This window comes from Strix aluco, chromosome 13 (genome assembly GCF_031877795.1).
Source record: "Strix aluco isolate bStrAlu1 chromosome 13, bStrAlu1.hap1, whole genome shotgun sequence".
Classification (NCBI taxonomy): Eukaryota; Metazoa; Chordata; class Aves; order Strigiformes; family Strigidae; genus Strix; species Strix aluco.
The window spans coordinates 15054844-15072281 of NC_133943.1; positions in this window are offsets into that span (position 1 = coordinate 15054844).

A 17438-nucleotide genomic window follows, 5' to 3' on the forward strand; every position below is an offset into this window, starting at 1 on the left:
TTTGGTTATCTGAGCATGTAAACAGTAGCTGATTCATGGAAATGCTACCTAGTGACTCTCCAGTCCATTCAGATTTCTTCTCCCAAGATTTCATTGGGTGGAGGGGTGGGGAATTGAGTATTTCTTTCAGGTCCATTATAGATCCATGGACTTGAAACATATTTAGAACTGCTCAAAATATCATAAGGCTTAGGTCTACCTGACTTGGCTCTACCAGGACAGGGTTTCGTGTCCACGGTGGGGGGGGGGGGGGGGGCGGAGTTAAGCCCAAACAAAAACCTCCTTTTGAACTGAGCCCAACAACAAATCCCAAACTGATAAATTAGCTACTAGTAAATCCCTCTGAGGCAGTAAAACAGTGTGCTGATATCAGTCCTGGTAAGAGTTGCTTGTTAAATGTAAACAGTACAAACTTGACTATATTTTGGTTTGTTGTTTTTTTTTTTTTCCCCAAAAGACAAGTATTTTTCCTCTTCATATATACTAGTTTTCTTGAACAAATGGGGCAGTTGAGAGGCAAGAGGTTTCTTATCTTTCCTTCAAAGTTTCCCACCTAGTGGCAAAGTATTATCAACAAGAGGCAGGGACATATTCCTTGAGAGCCCGCTTGGGAGAAGACAGATAAGTGCTTCAAGCTTTGTTTCAGTAATGAACCATACAGAAAGAGTTCACAAGAACTAAATAAATGAGCAAGATAATGTTTGTCAGGACAGGAGGCTTTAAATGCTCCTGATTTCTCTGTGCTTTTCACAACTAGACTATACTATTTTTCTCTATAATAATATTAAAATAGATTAGTGCTAATCTGGTAAAACAAATGTAATGATCCTTGTTCCTAGAGAAATTAAATTCTACAACTTAAAAATCAAAAATCCCTTCAGCTCCTGCATTCATGAAAAGATAAAAACAATTTTTAGGATATAACAAAAAATTTATCTGAATAAATGGATACAAAATGCTGGCTCTAATTAGTCTATTTCTGAGAGTTATAAATTCATATGCTATATATGCAGTGACCAAAAAGAGTGGGTCTTAGATGGGTCTTTAGGTGGTATTGAAGTATTCTCACAGATGCCCAGCACAAAAATAAACCATTTCCACAACGATTGTGTGGGGTTCACCCTTCCCAGAAAATGTTATATGACCTGCATATCATATGCTTGAGTGAATAACTTCTCATATGTATTGCTCTCTAAACCCATTTTTTCTCTGTACATGATAGTAGCCCAGGCAAGATAGGCACTCTTTGTGAGTAAGGATGTTTAATGCACGTCTACAGGACAGTGTAGATGGCTTAATTAGATTTTGGAGTGTGATAGTAGCAAAAGCATATTCAGGGCTAGGTTTTAGCAGGAACAGGGAGGAGGTATGTTAATTGCATAAGACTGCAGGAAATGACAATAAGACTATCTCACCATAACTTGAATTGTTGCTGTTCTTTCCTAGATCTGCAGCCACTTCAGATTGCTCTGGGTACACTGCAGTATCAGTGAAGTTACAGTACAGTCCAACAGATACTCAAAATGTTTGTGTCTGTAGCTGTGTATCTCAGCAAAACTCTGTACCTTGATTTCTTTTATTCTAGTTAAACCAGATCTTGATGGGAATGCTTCTAAAGATATTATTTTAAAGCTAAGAAGAAAAAAATACATTGTAACATTTCTTGTCCCATTTAAGTAATTTATCTTTGTTTTCTGCTTGTTTTGGGATTGTGCTAATGCTGAATTGTCTGGATTAGTGAAAGCTACAGAAGAAACGGAAGGGGACGCTTGGGGGTGAGGAAAAGAAACCTTGGTTTTGCCAATGAATCTGAATCCTAATTTAATTTATCCGTTTCTCCAGTCATTCCTGCACTGCTATATAGACTGCCTGTTGTTAAGTAGTGTGCAAGCAGCAACAATCTCATTTCTTACTGAAATGGTTTAGAGCTCCATTTTTTTTCTAGGGAAAAACTGCTAGAGCTGACATAGTAGTCTTAAGAGACCAAAATGGAATGGTACAGTTGCAGATCAATGAGTTAAGTGGTGAAGATCACAAAGAAAGTAACTTATGAAATGTAGGAAGTATATTAGCGTGATTGTGCTCAATGTGTGTTGTCCTTGATTATCCTGAAAATGCCAGCATGTGGGCATGTGCAATGCACTAGGTGTGCAAGTGCACATTTTTCAGTACTGTGTACAAATATGACATAGCTTGATTTTGTTCATGAAACGAATTCCTTTGTGGGGAAGAAAATCCTTCAAATGTTTTTGAAGGACAAATCTGTCCAACGACAAAGAATGACAAAATTGCCCTTTTATAGTACTAATAGACACGAGTAGTAAGATTCATTATTGACAAAAGGCATGGTTGCTTAGACTTGCTACAATAAATTAGTTGCATCATGTGTGCAAACTCAGTTTGGGGGCAGCTGAAGAATATAGGCACTACATTCCTCAGAGAAACTACCTGAGAGAAACTATCCTCAGTGAAATTGTAGGTATTTACAGAAGAAGTAAGCTTTGCTGTGAAGAGCTGTAAAACTGCCACAGGGCATAAACAATGTTTGAAATGCATTCAAACACACTAGTCATGAATTATAAATGTCTTTGTGACCCTTCCTTAGCAAGCTGGTCACTGGGGTTAACTGTCGTCTAGTTAGAGTTTATGACCCAATGGAAATGTGCATGTTGGCTTACTCTGTGGTCCTGCAGCCCCAGAGAAGCTACCAAAAGCAGAAGAAAATAATTAGAGAGATTCGAAGGGAGGAAAGAGTAAGAGATCAACTTTCTAACTTTGCTTTTCATTGCATTAGTCCATTAAGGAAAAAAATCACTCCTTTAATAATTATAAAAACTCCTTCAACTTTTGAACAAAGAAATTGTCATCTTTGCTTTTTTGTTCCTGTTATACCTTTTGGATCACATAGTGTTAATTTCTTTAATGCTTTGTAAATTAATTACGGCAAAGAGAACTGCAAATCTTGTGCCCTTTGCTCAAAAAATAGTGAAAGTACTTCTACTGCTGATAACCTTATTTCTGTAAGGCAACACTACCGCTTAATTTTATGCACGGTCAGGAGGCCTCTTCATCAGACTAGAAGTTGATATGGAAACCATGATATACACAATAAAATGTAGGTTCATAGAAAAGAAGAAAAGCATGTCTGTCTGATTATATGGGATACCTTGTGCTTCCCATAGGATTGGGGAGGTATAATATAGTGAACTCAACATGAGTTGCTTTCTGTACCTAGTCCCTAAAGCAGTGATGTTTTCTATACTTTACTGGGTGGTCAGAGATGTATCTAAAACTTGCTTTTGCTAAAACAACTAAAGTCTTCCAAAAGTTATGTTTTGCTAATATTTGCAGCATATAAACCCCAAATTCAGTAGACACTGTGCAAATAAATTGAAAATACAAACATTTCTGATAGTGAATGGGAATTGAAAACTGCCTAGTAAAGCCATCAGTAGGTGGTGTTGCTACGAATATAACAAACCTCTGGTGGAGCTTGCTGTAAAGATCTGAAAATGAGGTGAGCTCTTCTGTATCCTAGCAGAAAGCTGGGGTGTTCTACAGATTACCCCTGCTAACTAAAAGGTGATTTTTCTGATCCTGCAATGTTCATTCTCAAACCAGCCTAACAGTCTTTGACAAATGATTTTGTTGTTTTGGTGAATGTGCTGGGAAGCTAAAGCACTTGTAAAGGAATCCCAGTATTGCGGTTTATAGACTTGCTCTGCCTTTGGGAGAGATGTCCTTTTTAAAGAGTTACCTTGAAGTTCCCCTTTACTCAAGCCAGATTAAGGTAAAATGCAAATAAAGGATTTATTTTCATAATACCCAGAATACACAGCACAGTTGCAAGTGTTTATATAGAAGAAAAAGATGAAGGAATAAAGGGTGTGGGGGAGAGATAAATCTGGAAGTTCTGTCTTTTCTGTATCCATTTGATGTGCTGCAGCTGCTTTCCAAGGCAAACCTGATCAGAGATCCTTTTCTGTGTATCCCATATCTCAGGGAGCATTTATCAGAAAGTGGCCTCTTGAATGCTCTGGATTACTTGTCACTGCTTTCCTTTCTGAACAGTAATCTTTCAGGATGCATATGTGACAAATGGTAAAGGTGACTTTGAAGTAGCCAGTTAGTAATAAATTACTAATTCACCCTACTTCTTGTGTGGAATTGAATGCAAAACCACTTAGTGTTACCTGGTATATCTGTAGTAATCAATTAAGTCAATCTGTGTGGAAATTCTGCACTTACAATTGTAAATCGCAGGTGTTTTGGAGGAGAAAAATCATGAAATTAGCTCAGTAGTTTGCTATTCCTAGATACATTGGCCTACACCCTCCCCTTCCCTCCCCGCCCCCCCAAATACAGAAGAATTTCCTAGTTATTCAATAGAACTGTTTAACTGGAAGTTGAAGACTTGATAGATTTTAATTAAAATAGCAAAATTCATTATTTTACTTTTGAAAAAAAGTGAACATCAGTCAAACACTGACTGCGGACCACAGCTACTGACATGTGAGCTGACCTTTCAGCATCCTCCTGAAGGCTAGAGCATCAGTGAAGAAGCATTTGTCAACGTACAAGGGCACTTTCCACTGGTATTGCCCTCTGAGGCACGTTTTGCTTCATCCATGAAATGTACCAGTTAAACTTGAGAAAGAAAATAAGAAAGTTGGTATTGGGTGCACTAAGCAGTATCCTCTTTGCAACAATGCTCTCAGCAGGACTGAATGAAGAGTGTTTGGAGTGCAGCACTGATGGCAGACGTGAGGTAGACAAGTTATTGTTGTCAGATGATTCTTTCAGTTAATGATTGTGCAGTACTTTGAAGAGGTAAAGTGCTATATCACTGTTAAACGTTTTTATTATTCAGTTCCCAAAAGATTACAGAGCAGATAAAGTTTTTATGGTATTTTTCCTTTGGAATTTTTTTCCTAGTGTGGTTGAAAGCATAATATGAAGAGGGCTCTTTGGCTGTGACGATTTAAATGTGTGCGATTTAAAAAAAGATTAGATGTGATGTTTTTAACTATCTCATTCAAACTCATTCCAAAACACTTCATCTTCTGAGTGAAACAGTTCTACTGCCTGAAAATTAATCCAAAACAAGATTCTGTGCTAGCTGTGAAGAGCTGGATTGAGCTAATTCATTTGGTCCAATCCATACATAAAAATGCATGCAATACAAATCCCGCTTCTCATGTCATTGCCTTCTCAAGACTATGCAAACTCTGTAGTGTTTTATCATCTTTAATAAAATTTCAGCCAGGGCTAAGAAATCTGCATCAATTTCTGAATCCAGAAGCAAGACAGGGAGGACAATAAAACTGTAGGGCTAGATTATTTATGAATTTCAACACCTGCGTGTTGTTTTTCCCCCCCAAAAATAATGATGAAATTGTACTCTCTGTAATTCTGCCCATAGCAGACCTCACGTTATACCACATCTCTCATCAATATTGGTTAACTTCAACCTTGTATTATGACCTTCTGTCCAAGTCCTGTGGCTTTTAGACATAGAGCCAAGCACTGATAGATTTGGGTTGTTTGTTCCCTTTCTGGAATGCTTTAGAGATAGCAATGCACGTTCATATATCTTACCTCTTAAGTCTGATGCAACATAGTTAAAACAGATTTTTAGTGAGAAGTGTTGCAGCATTTAGCCAACAGAAACAGTTGTTTTGATTCTGAGGGAGACTTTGATTCATTATTTTGAGTCAAGGCACACAGTGCACCAAAGATCTTTTATTTGCTTGATAATGGTATTTGGACACTGGGTACAAGCCAAGTTAATTTTGCATGTGCAGTCATCTTTTGCTACAGTAGGAGGTGAGTGATGCTCAGCTTCTTATGTAGTTTGCTGTTATTTGGAGAGTGGTTGAAAAATTCTGTTTTTCAACATATGTGGTTACAATTTTTGAAGTCCTCATAAAGTACTTGACAAAATCCTGTCAATTTCACTGAAATTTTATTTTGGAGAGAGGGAAATATTTTGGGGAGAAGAAAGTAAAACAATTTTTTGTTTTGTTGGAGAGTGAAAGCTTTAAATTCTGTTATTTATTGTAGTGAAATTTTAAATGTTAATTCACTTATGCTAGGGAAAAAAAATTCCCTTGACGATTTTCCTTCATAGGAAATAATGAAAACTTCACAACCTAGATTTATCTTCTGCACAGCTGTTCTTTTAAAATTAAGAGTTGTTGCTAACCTATCAAAAAAATGGGAGATTTTGCTTTAAAAAAATCCTCAGTGACAGATATGATTTCTGCCTCAGACTTGATTACAGTTGTATATGTAGGGAAGACAGAGCTGGACTCTTCTCATTGGTATCCAGTTACAGGACAAGAGTCAGTGGGCACAAAATTAAATACGATAAATTCCACTTAATCATAGAAAGACCTCTTTTACTGCAAGGGTGATTGACCACTGGCAGAAGCATTCCAGAGAGGTTGTAGCATCTCCATTCTTGGGGATGTTAAAAATCAACATGACCCTACCCTGAGCCACCTGTTGCAGCTGCCTCTGCTCTGAGATGGGGTGGGATTCCAGGTGCTCTGTCTAACCCCAACTATTTTATGATTCTGTATGTTTGAGTGTGTAGTCAATTCTTCTGAGGTTGTTTTTTTAAAATATATACAACATTTGGTGATGGGAGAAGGAGTTGAAAGATGGAGACTGTTGAACTTAATTTTTTGGTTTTGGTCTTGGCTCCTTGTGGATCTTGTTCCATGTTTTACTTTCACCCTGTTAAATAAATATCATGGTTAATTGTGCTGTCCATCTTAACTGAAAGTCTTACGAAATTATTTTTAATGCCTAGAGTAAAGGATTTGGGTGAATGAAAGGATTATTACAGATTTAGATCTGGAATAAACGTAGATCCATTAGACAATGCAGTGGTCAGGTCTGAAGAGGTGAGAGATGAGCATACTTCATGAGGCAAAATTTTCCTGGAAGATGTTGAAATATTTCTGTTCAAAAATGTAGTAGCATGAGCTAATGGGCAGTTTAAATAAGCTGAAATACAGACAAAGCAGCAAGGTTCTAAACAGCTCAAATCTGCAAGTGTGTTTCAATGTATTTTGTTATTAAAAAACCATAATATACCTTGTGTATCTGAAACTACCATGCAACCTAACATGCTAATACTGTGCAACAATATTTTTTTCTTACTCTACTGATTTCATCAGTCAGCATATTTGTCAGCTAACTTCTGGCATGTGAAGAAAAAAAGCAAACGTCATTATAGACTGAAACTTGTTTCTAAATTCTAACAGTAATATAAATGTAGTTAGGTTGAACTGGATATTGTACAATACATGCTCCACTGATTAATTTGTCTATTCTAATTCTGTCTGATCTGGTATCTGACTTCATTAACTCAGGCCTGCAGTGTTAAATATGTCTTCAGGGAATTGGACACTGTGCTGATGTTAAACCATCTTATTTGGAGGAGTAAAAGGGGACAAGGTATCTCTTTATACTTTGTGACTTTGGTAATAAGTTGTAGTAGTCCATGTTCCCACTGTTAGCCTTAATACAGTTAGTTTTGTTATTATCAAAAGAGCAATTAACACCTGCAGATATGATCACAGATGGTATCAGAGAAGAGGAACTCAATTTTACACTGAAGCTCAGCTTAGACTTCTATATCTGAAATATCAGTACAAAATGGGCTACACAGCATAGCTGTGACCTGCTATTTATATTTCTAGATGTAACTTGTTAAGTCATGATAAAAACAATGCAATTACTATGAATGATGGTTACATTACAACTCAGTGGGAGTAAACTTGGGCAGAATGTAAGGAGAGGGTGCTCCTCCCTGGGAGGGGGTGAGCTAGACAGATTTGCTCTCAAACATAACGAGGTTTAGCAGAAAGGATACTGTGGAAAACAGTTGTAATCTTGCTAAAACAAGACCAATAATCAGTGATGGCTGTGAAGACTTGTAGGAAATACTGTATCAGATGTGAATATGCATTTTGTGCAGGACTAAGACGCCATGAAATCTTTGGAATGAGAATGGCAATAGTAAAAAAAAGAGGTGTAGGAATCAACTGGTGCACTGTGATTCTCTTTCAACTTCCTGTCATGAATAACGTGACCATTCTGTATCCAGAGTGTCTTACTGTGGCAAGTATCTTGTGGCAGATTTTCAGAGCAATAGCACCTGTTTTAGGGTCCTTCTGGAGACCAGCAGGAGTATGGCAGCATTATAACACAGACACATATACGTGCTAGCTGTGAGTCAGGCCAGGTACTAGTAGCACTCTTGGCAGAACAGAGCTCAACAGGAGCTGCAAAACGCTTCAAAGATAACTCAGTACTATTTAATTTATCTGCCACCATAGAACAACTGCCACTGGTTCCTGAGCAAGTTTGGTTGTGGCTAGTGAGGGTGTGAATAAGTTTGGAATGACTATTACTCTCCTGCTGACACTGAGACTTTGTCATCATCTTCAAAAGATACAATTGCAAGTGAACTTCTTAAAGTTATGGTGGAGAAGTTTGTGTCTCTTTCCTGCTGTTAAAATTTCTGTTCTCAGGAATATCCCATAGAACTAGTTAAATCCTAAAACCAACAACAAAATCACTGAAAGTCAAATCTAGTCTGAAGTTGTGGTAAGCCAAGAACTAAAAGCTCCTGCCATCTTTTCCCATTGAGTAGAACTACAAGACAATGCTTCCTTGTTTTGATTTTGTGTGGGAGATTATAAGGTCTAATTAAGTAATATTTCTAGTGATCTTTTAGATCAAATACTTGGAGAGAAAATGCTTTCAAAATAATTGTGAAGGTGCTTCAAGAAAGAGGGTTAGGTATTTACAATAGTTATAAATAGAAAGTGACTTGTTGACCTAGTACAAATCCAACTTTATTTGTAAGGTCATCTTTGGTGGTTAAATCTGAATGTATAGTGCTGAAAGCATTTTGCACAAGATTGCAGATTTATAAGGCAATTGCCCAATCTAACTGACCCAAATAGTTCAAGAGAAATAGGTTCATGGCAGCACTTTTCTTGCATTGTGCTGCCTGTAAATGAGTGAAAGGAACAAGATTGGAAGAGTGACTTGAACTTAAGATGTTAAGGCGTGTTAAAGAAAAATGACGTACCATTTTTAACCAATGTTTGTAAACCTACAGATATTAATGATAGTCTTGCTGTATTTCTTAGTTGGATTATACTTTTTCCAAGTCTGCAGATTGCCTATTCCAGCGCAAATGTCAATCCTGTTGTTCCAGTACTCTGACAGACACTTCTGCATTCTTTTCTCTTCAGTCAAAATTAGATATCCCTTCTGTTTCAAAATACTAAATAACTGAACCTATAAATAGAAAGTCACTAACCATCTTCACTCACATGACACAACTTGCTGACTTGCCAAGAAATCTACTGAATCTACCTCCAAAAGTATTCTTGTTTGATCTTGTGCCGTTCACATACAAACATTTTATATGTTCATGTCCCAGCTACTTTCCAGTCACCCTCCACAAACTCTTACCTGTGGGAACAGTGGGTCCTCTTTAGTCAGGAGGAGAAAAGTAGAAAATAGTGGATTTTTTTTTTTTCCGCTCTGTTCCCTGTAGGCTTTTCTTCTGTATCTCAAGATCAAGAAGAGAGGCCAAGTATTGGTGATGAGTTCTAGTGCCGGACATGGAGAGGTGTTCCATGTTAACTATCATGAACTAGAGATTCCTTGTGTGTCTGTTCTGAATCTACTCTGATTCCAGCAATAAAACTTGTAACATAATATTGGGTAAGAGGAAAATCCAGCTGTAGTGATCAGTTTGATACAGACAGATATTTTTACATACAAATTCTCGATGGCTGTATTTGTTGGTAACTAATAGTTTTTTGTTTTTAGACAATTGAGAAACTGATAAAGGGTGTATAGCTCACCATTACCACATAGAAAGTGTGTTGGAAAGATCAGTATTTGAAACTATTGATACTATCCTTTGACATCTGTCAGTCTTTCTGTGTGGAGTTTCGTATTACCCTGTGGATCCCTTACATGCTGTTCCTGATGGGGTTTGTACTTTGGTGCATGACCTGTGGTTGGGATCGTCAGTTGTAATCAGCCACCATGTGCACAAGATTTGTCACCTTCCATGTATCTTCAGTTCTGCAGTGCCCTTCTGGTTGGAAGTGAAATAGTGAACTCCTGTTTGAAGTAGTCAAAACAAACAAAATGATGTGGGCTTGAGGAAGAAATGTCATGGATCAAATTGAAGGGATTTTTTTTTTTTCTAAATAAACAGAAGACTCCAGTATTTCAGGTCAACTTCTGTATTATTTCTGGTAGTAATATAATAGTAAGTCATTCCTTGGTATGTATTCCAAACAGATTTATCACTGCCCATGAGCTGAGCAACCTGGATGCAGCTGCAGCAGTGGGTTTCTGGAGCTGTGGATTTTACCATCTCAGAATAACTTCACCTAGAATCTGCACCTCAAAGCCACTCTCTCATGCCCCTCCTGGAAGACCAGCCTTTGAATACTGACACTGGTGTGCTGTGTGAATGCTGCTTTACTTTTCTATGCCAGCCCAAGCAAAGCAATAAGATGGTAGGTTGGATGATCACGTCTTCTACCAACTGGAAACTGCATTTCAGTAGTTTGTAGAAGTGTCACGTGCATATACCATCATTGTGGCAAAATCAATTTGGGTGGAAAAGTAAAAATGCACACTTATTATAATGTGTTTCACATTTCAGGTTGGCTCCCAGTAATGCTCTGCCTCCTCTCAAAGCACACTTTACCCTTACTGTAGATGATAGCTGTACTATGCTGAAAGAATAAAACTGCCAGTCGTAGCTCTTCTCAAGTGTCTCCTAGGTACCCAAGCATGGAGATGCATGAATTATGTTGTGACAGTTTAATTTATGCTTTACATGTGATTTAGAAATATATTTTTTTTGTCAAGAATAGTGAGCTGGGATAGGTTTACTGATGTTTATAAAAGGACACACAAATTTGGTACAGTAAATGCTTAGCAATGTCTTGAAACATTTTTAAGTTCCAGTTGGCTTTGAATTAAAGTCATGTTTAAGTCCATTAAAGGTTCTTTAATTTGAGCAAAGAAGCATAATTCCATAGGAACTATTGAAAAGCATTATTTTCTTAGTCTGTAATGAATGAAGAAATTAACAATAATTACTTGCATCACAGTAGAGTTGAATATCTTGAAGGTTCCTGAACTATGAGTTACACTGTCAGTAGCTTTTAGCAGCAGATCATTTATTTTTTTCTGGAGTTTTTGAACCTCTTGTTAATTAACAATAAATATTCACAGAAAAAAAAAAAGCAATTAAAATAGATGTCTGTTACTTCAGAGTTTCAGATTGAGACTAGTGCCTTTTTCTTCTGGGATTCATAAGGTCTTAAGTCATTAAGATTAATTTATTTGGTAGGTTCTAATAAGGAGACTTTTTTGAAGTATCACTTAATTGCACTGTTTTTCAGTAGTGAGTGGGAGTCAAATCCTATTCCTTTGAGTGCAGTTATGAGGTGCAGTTATAGCAAATTATAACAGCAGCAAAGAGTTTCCTTCCTTTCTCTAGCCCTGTTAAGTCCATGTCACTGGTGCTTTACAACCAAGGAATGATATGTTCATCCCAGTAAATGGTCTTTCACCCTTGGCCTAGTCCTCTGTGGTAGTGGACTAGTAGGTCAGCTTAAACAGACTCTGTATGTACTCTTCTCAACTAAAATAATCTCAAATGAGAATGGAAGATTTTGCTTTATGAAAGCAAAACACAAGAGTTACACTGTCATCCAGTGCTGGGAAAGGGCACCTCCAAAACCAGGCTTTCTCCTCCAGTCAGCTGGGATAGATGTACACAACCCCCTTGCCCTTGCTGAGAGCTGGTGGGTGCAAGCCAAGGCTGCAACAGAAGCCACGCAGTGGTGCTGCTGAGGTCCTATACCTTATCACGAATGCACCCTATCTTTTCATGATGGTCTACTGAAGTACAGGGAGCAGCTGCTCTTTCTTTTCAGACTTGAAGCTATTTTATGTTACTATTCCAAACATTACTTTTTGTTTGTGTAAAAAACAGTGAAGGTCTGTTTAGATTAACTTTTCAAAATGGTTTGAAGAGAAATAGCACCAATACTTTCTTAAAAAACTACATCCTTTCACTTTTATTTTTTTCACCTCAGTTGAGACAGAAAACTGTCTGAAAACAGAGGAAATCTTTAAGATGGAAAACTGTTTCCTCTTCCATTGTGACAAATTACAGTGTGCTGATTGTCCAGTTAAACCACAGAAGTTCTAACCACTGTGCCCTTGATCATGTAATCCTACAGACTCCAGTATATTTGCTGTGGTATAATACCAGTGTGGAGGTATAAAGAGTAAGCTCCTCAGGGCATGCAGCAGCTTTTGTTCTGTGTTGGTGAGTCTCCAGTGCACTGGGCTGGGACAGGAGATCCTATGGATTTTAGAATATCGATGCTACAGCATTGCAGAGTTTCAAGGGTGTGGGGGTGGGTTTTTGTTTTGTTTTTAAAAATAAAAAGAAAATGTACACCCCACCCCCTTGGAACACCCCAAACTATTTTCACAGCAGAAATGAGAACGATTATTACCTTTGGAATTTTGCTTATTTTAGAAACTACTTTATTTCACTTCCCGCTTCAGTTTAGGCTTTCTATCTACCTGAGATATTTTCTTAATTTTCCATTTTGCTTCTCATGGTCAAAGGAGTGTTGTCTGAACTCAATACTGCATACTCTTGAAAACATCTGAATAGGCTTTTAAAGTAGACTTTTGTTTGATTCAGAAAAAAATAAAACATCCTAAGTGAAACCAAGGATTTAGTAGAACTGTTTCAATATTTGAGATGTTTCTAAAAAGCTGCTGGAGATAAAAATAAATTGCCAGTAATAAAACATTGGCACAATGGGGTTTCTTAATATAGTCATTTGCTGCTTATGTAATATCACTGTGCAGATTTAGTATTTGAGAGTTCTGTGGAGGGGAAAAAAAGCCCCCAAACAGCTCCCCAGCAAATAGAAGAGCTCCCAAAAAAAAGAAAAATATAGCTCCCTTTGACCACTAGGTGATAGTCTTGCTCAATTTATTCATTTTATCAAGGTCATTTATATAAAGATTAAAAATGTTGCAGACTGAAGCTCTTAAAGAATTGGATTCATGAAAAATAAATCTTTTTTTCCTGAACATCAAACCAAACTTTACTGTTTTTCTGGTTTATAAATATTTATGAGTCATAACACAACCTTTTCTATTGCAGTATTGGATTTATTTTACTACGATTAGTTCCCAACAAGCATACAACGGTACACAGTAAATGCATATATACTTATCTTATTAGTCTGGCTCAATGACACCAATGCAATTAGAACTGTTGGGTTTTAGTGTAGAGTGAAGTGTTGACATTTCGAGTATGATTTTTATCATTATTAGTCTTCATAGCCAAAGAGAGGCTAAAATATTTTTCCCAATGTTACTAGCATCATACCTTCTCTAAAAGAATAATTTTTATTTAAAAAAAATAATCTTTTTACGTATTGAAACACTGGCACACAACAATGTTTTGATTTTGTGAAAGGACTATTTCAAATCAGGATGATAAAAACTCAAAATATAACATTTAACACTTTAAATGTTGAGTCTTTACAATACTGATGTCCTTTCTGGGGAATTTACTAAGACTTGTCAAGACTTGACCAGCAATAGCATGTATGGTTTTATTAAGCTGAGAAATATCCAATATTTGCAGTACCAGAGGCAAAACTAGAAACTCTGAAGTATATACCTTAGATTCAATAATATATTAACTTTAATTTTTGTAGTACTATTTTCTGAATTCTTAAGATTACTGTATCTCCTTGACATAATTTTTTAGAAGAGTAATAAGCTTGATTATTCTTTTTCAGAGCAAGAGAGGGGCAAATACTTGTACTTTGAATTATATTCAGTACAGCTTTACTCTCTCTCAATGTCTTTGCTTTGATCTGCTGACAGTCTGACACTGAAAAGTATTTCTCTACTTGTCTACCTTTATTTTCATGCCAGAAGTCTCATGTGAAGGCGAGTATGAGAATAAACTAATTCTATGGAAATATTATGCATACCATTGTAGTGTTACGAGTGGAAGCAGGACTCCAGAGAACATGCTGCAGTCTGTATTCTATGAAAATGTGTCCTTTGAAAATAGACATTTTTCAGGTTTTATTTGTTTGTAAATCATTTGCTAAATGCTCACACTGGTATCTTCCTAGCTTTGCCAGAACTCAACTGCCAGTTTGTAAAATCACTTTCAAGTTATTTTCTGTGAAGCTCAGGGTCTGTAAGGCCCAGAAATCAGGTGGAATTTTCTGAAGGATTTGTCCAATGTGGAGTCAGTGGTCCATTAATGACACTTTTGTTCCAGGGCTGGCAGCAGTTATGCTTCTTTCTCCTACCAGTCTGCAGAGTGTGCAGGTGCTTTCTAAAAGGCAACCAAATCAGCTGTTAAGATAGTTTTTATTATTGGCTTCTGCTTAGCATGCTCACTCCTGTTGCATTGTCAGTTGATGTTCAAAGCTGAGATAGCTGTCTTCCCTGGCACTGATTAAAATACAAAATACATTACCTTGCTTGCTTTGGGGAAGTGACTTCACTGAGACCATGATTCAAAAGGTCTCTAATCTTGTGTGCCTGAGGTCAGTAGTAAGCTTTCCTTAGTCCTGATCTTATTTGGAACTAAGAAGAGAGAAGGTTCTCGTAGTTTAAAAAACAAAACAAAACAACAATAACAAACCCACCCCAAAAACCACCAACCAACCAACAACAACCAAAAAAAAAAAAAAAACAAAAAACCCCACAAAACAAAGAACCCAGCCACTTACTGGGTTACCCTGTACTCTAGGGACAAGTGTGTGATGGGTTTTAATGTGTGGTTTATAGTTTTGTGAGGTCAACTTCTTTAGACATAGTCAGGTCTGTCTTCTGTCAAAAGACCATTCCATGGTTTGAGAGCCTTTTCCCAGGCATGACCATCTAAAGTAGAGTTGTACTGTATGACATTATTCCTACTCTGCCATTGCTTCCATTGCCTCATTGTCCATAACTAGTTCCCCCCACTTCTAAAAGAGGTTATTGCAGATCCACCGGATGCAGAGCTTCTGGGACGAAGCAGCTAGAGCTGGCTGTACCTAGGCAGAGAACCAAACAAGGAACAAAAGCTGATAAGAATTTTGAATTAACTGAAAGAGAGGGTCAGAGAAGATTGCTTCAGAGAAAACCGAGAACAGTTTAATTTTTTTAGCTTGAAGAATCTTTGTCTAATGCCAAAGCTGTCTAGCCCATCGATGTATGCAAGCTTCAGCTGAGAGAGGATAGGAAGTCAAAAGCAACAAAAAGTAAGAAAGAAGGGAAAATATTGCTGTGACACTTTGTGAGGAGTCAGGAAAACTGCACATGTGCAGCCCTGAATGGGTAGGCACTCTGTGATGAGCAGCTGGGAAGAAAGCTAAGTGGCATCTGCAGTTAGTGATGCATTCACATATACCACCTTCCATTCAGAATAGGACTTAGAGCTCATTCAGATACAAGCTGATGACTGATCTCAAACTTGCACTCTGCTTTTTTTTTTTGATTCCTACTGCTGCTTTGTGTAGCATGTGCCTGGCTCTTGCAATATGAAATCAAAACATCTTATCACATACTCATCCTAAACCCAGCATGCACGAGAACAACAGCTATTGCTGTGTCAGTGTCAGTAAAACTGCTGGACCTTGGGCTCACACTTAGCTGGCTGAAATTCCATTTTTTAATGCAGGTGGATGTTTTTTTCATTAGTGTTTTCTTTTCTGTTGGGTTTTTTTTTTTTGGAATAGGCATTTTTTTTAATGAGGGGGAAAAAAATTGTGCTGGGACATGCAGAGAAAAGTTGAACTTAAATTGAGAGATACAAGTTTTGCTATCCTCCTCCATAATTCCATTTCATGTTACAGTCCTCAGATTGTCTTAAGTGAGAACAAATGAGCTTTTACTGCTGCCTGTAGAGGTCATATTTCTGCATGAATTTCATGGTCCCATGCTTCTGTCACCTGGTCTTTTCTTATTCTCTTAGGTATTGGGAAGATAAAACTAGTAAATGACATCCTAGTAAAGAAATATGGATCAAATCCAAGCCTGACTTAGAATCCATCTTGACTTTGACCAAAAGCATTCTGCAGACATGCAATAGCTATTTGTATAATAACTGAAAAAAATTCCTAGGAATGAGTGACCTCATGAAGCTACTCAGTGGCAATGGTGGCATGGTGACACTGCTGAACCTGGTATTATCAATGATACCAAAATATAATTGTTAGAGGGCTGAAACAATATATGGGGTTATAATTGGAAGAGCTGGGTCTCTTCTAAAAGAAGATCAAGGGGAGGGCCCCATTGCCATCTTCAATTACTTAAAGGGAGTTTACAGGGAAGATGAAGACTTCTGGAGGTATACAGCAAAAGGGCAGAAAAGACCAGGCGTAAGCTGTAACAAGAGAAATTCCCATTGAATGTAAAGGGGGGGGAGGATTTCAAAGTTATGGTAGTTATAACTGGAGCAGGTCACCAAGAAGAGGTTGGGTGATCTCCATCCATGGACATGTTCAGAACTCTGCTCGGTATACAGCAACCTGGTCTAGTTTTGGGTCTAACTTGGAGGTTGTCCTTGGCCAGATGATCTCTAGATATCTTTTCAAATCTGAATCAGTCTGGTTCTACTGTTCTACCTGCATGGCCTTATAGAGTGTGTGGTTGTCTTGGCCCTTGTCATACCACCTGGAACTAACAGTGTGAGAGTCTATACTAATCTCCAGTGGCTTGTAATATGGCAGAGTAAAATTGCTTCACATTGTCATGCTGGGGGACAAATGCATGGTCTGAAGGGCTCAGCAGTGGTGCACATCTTTTTAGGAAAAAGCTTCCTCAGATAGTATGATACTTCCTGGGAAAGACCTCTTCTAAGACATCCAGGGGTGTTGCATTGGAACCAGGCTTTCCACTCTATGTAAGTAAAGCAAACAGCAGGGTGCATTCTGTTCAACCAGAGATCCGGATAGTGGCATACACGCTGGCACAAAACCACTCCGAAGGTGCTTGGCAATTTGTAGCACCCTTTTGAAGTGACTGGTGAGTTTTTGAATTCAGCATGAGCTAGTTGAAATCTGGTATGCCAGCTGACACAGTATTGCAGTGCGGTACAGGTGCAGATCAGCAATTCATGCTCTGATGGAGTACAGTGGCTGGACAGCTGGCTCCAACCAAGTATGTATGCATTTCTACTGCTTTATCATTACATTTAGCTAGTGAAAATGATCTTATAATACCATCCCCATTTCTCTGAGGTGTCTACAAGGAAAAATTGAAAGTTTTCATCTTTCTGTTGTGTTTGTCTGGGAAGCAATCAGTTCTGTATGGATTCTGTGAATATT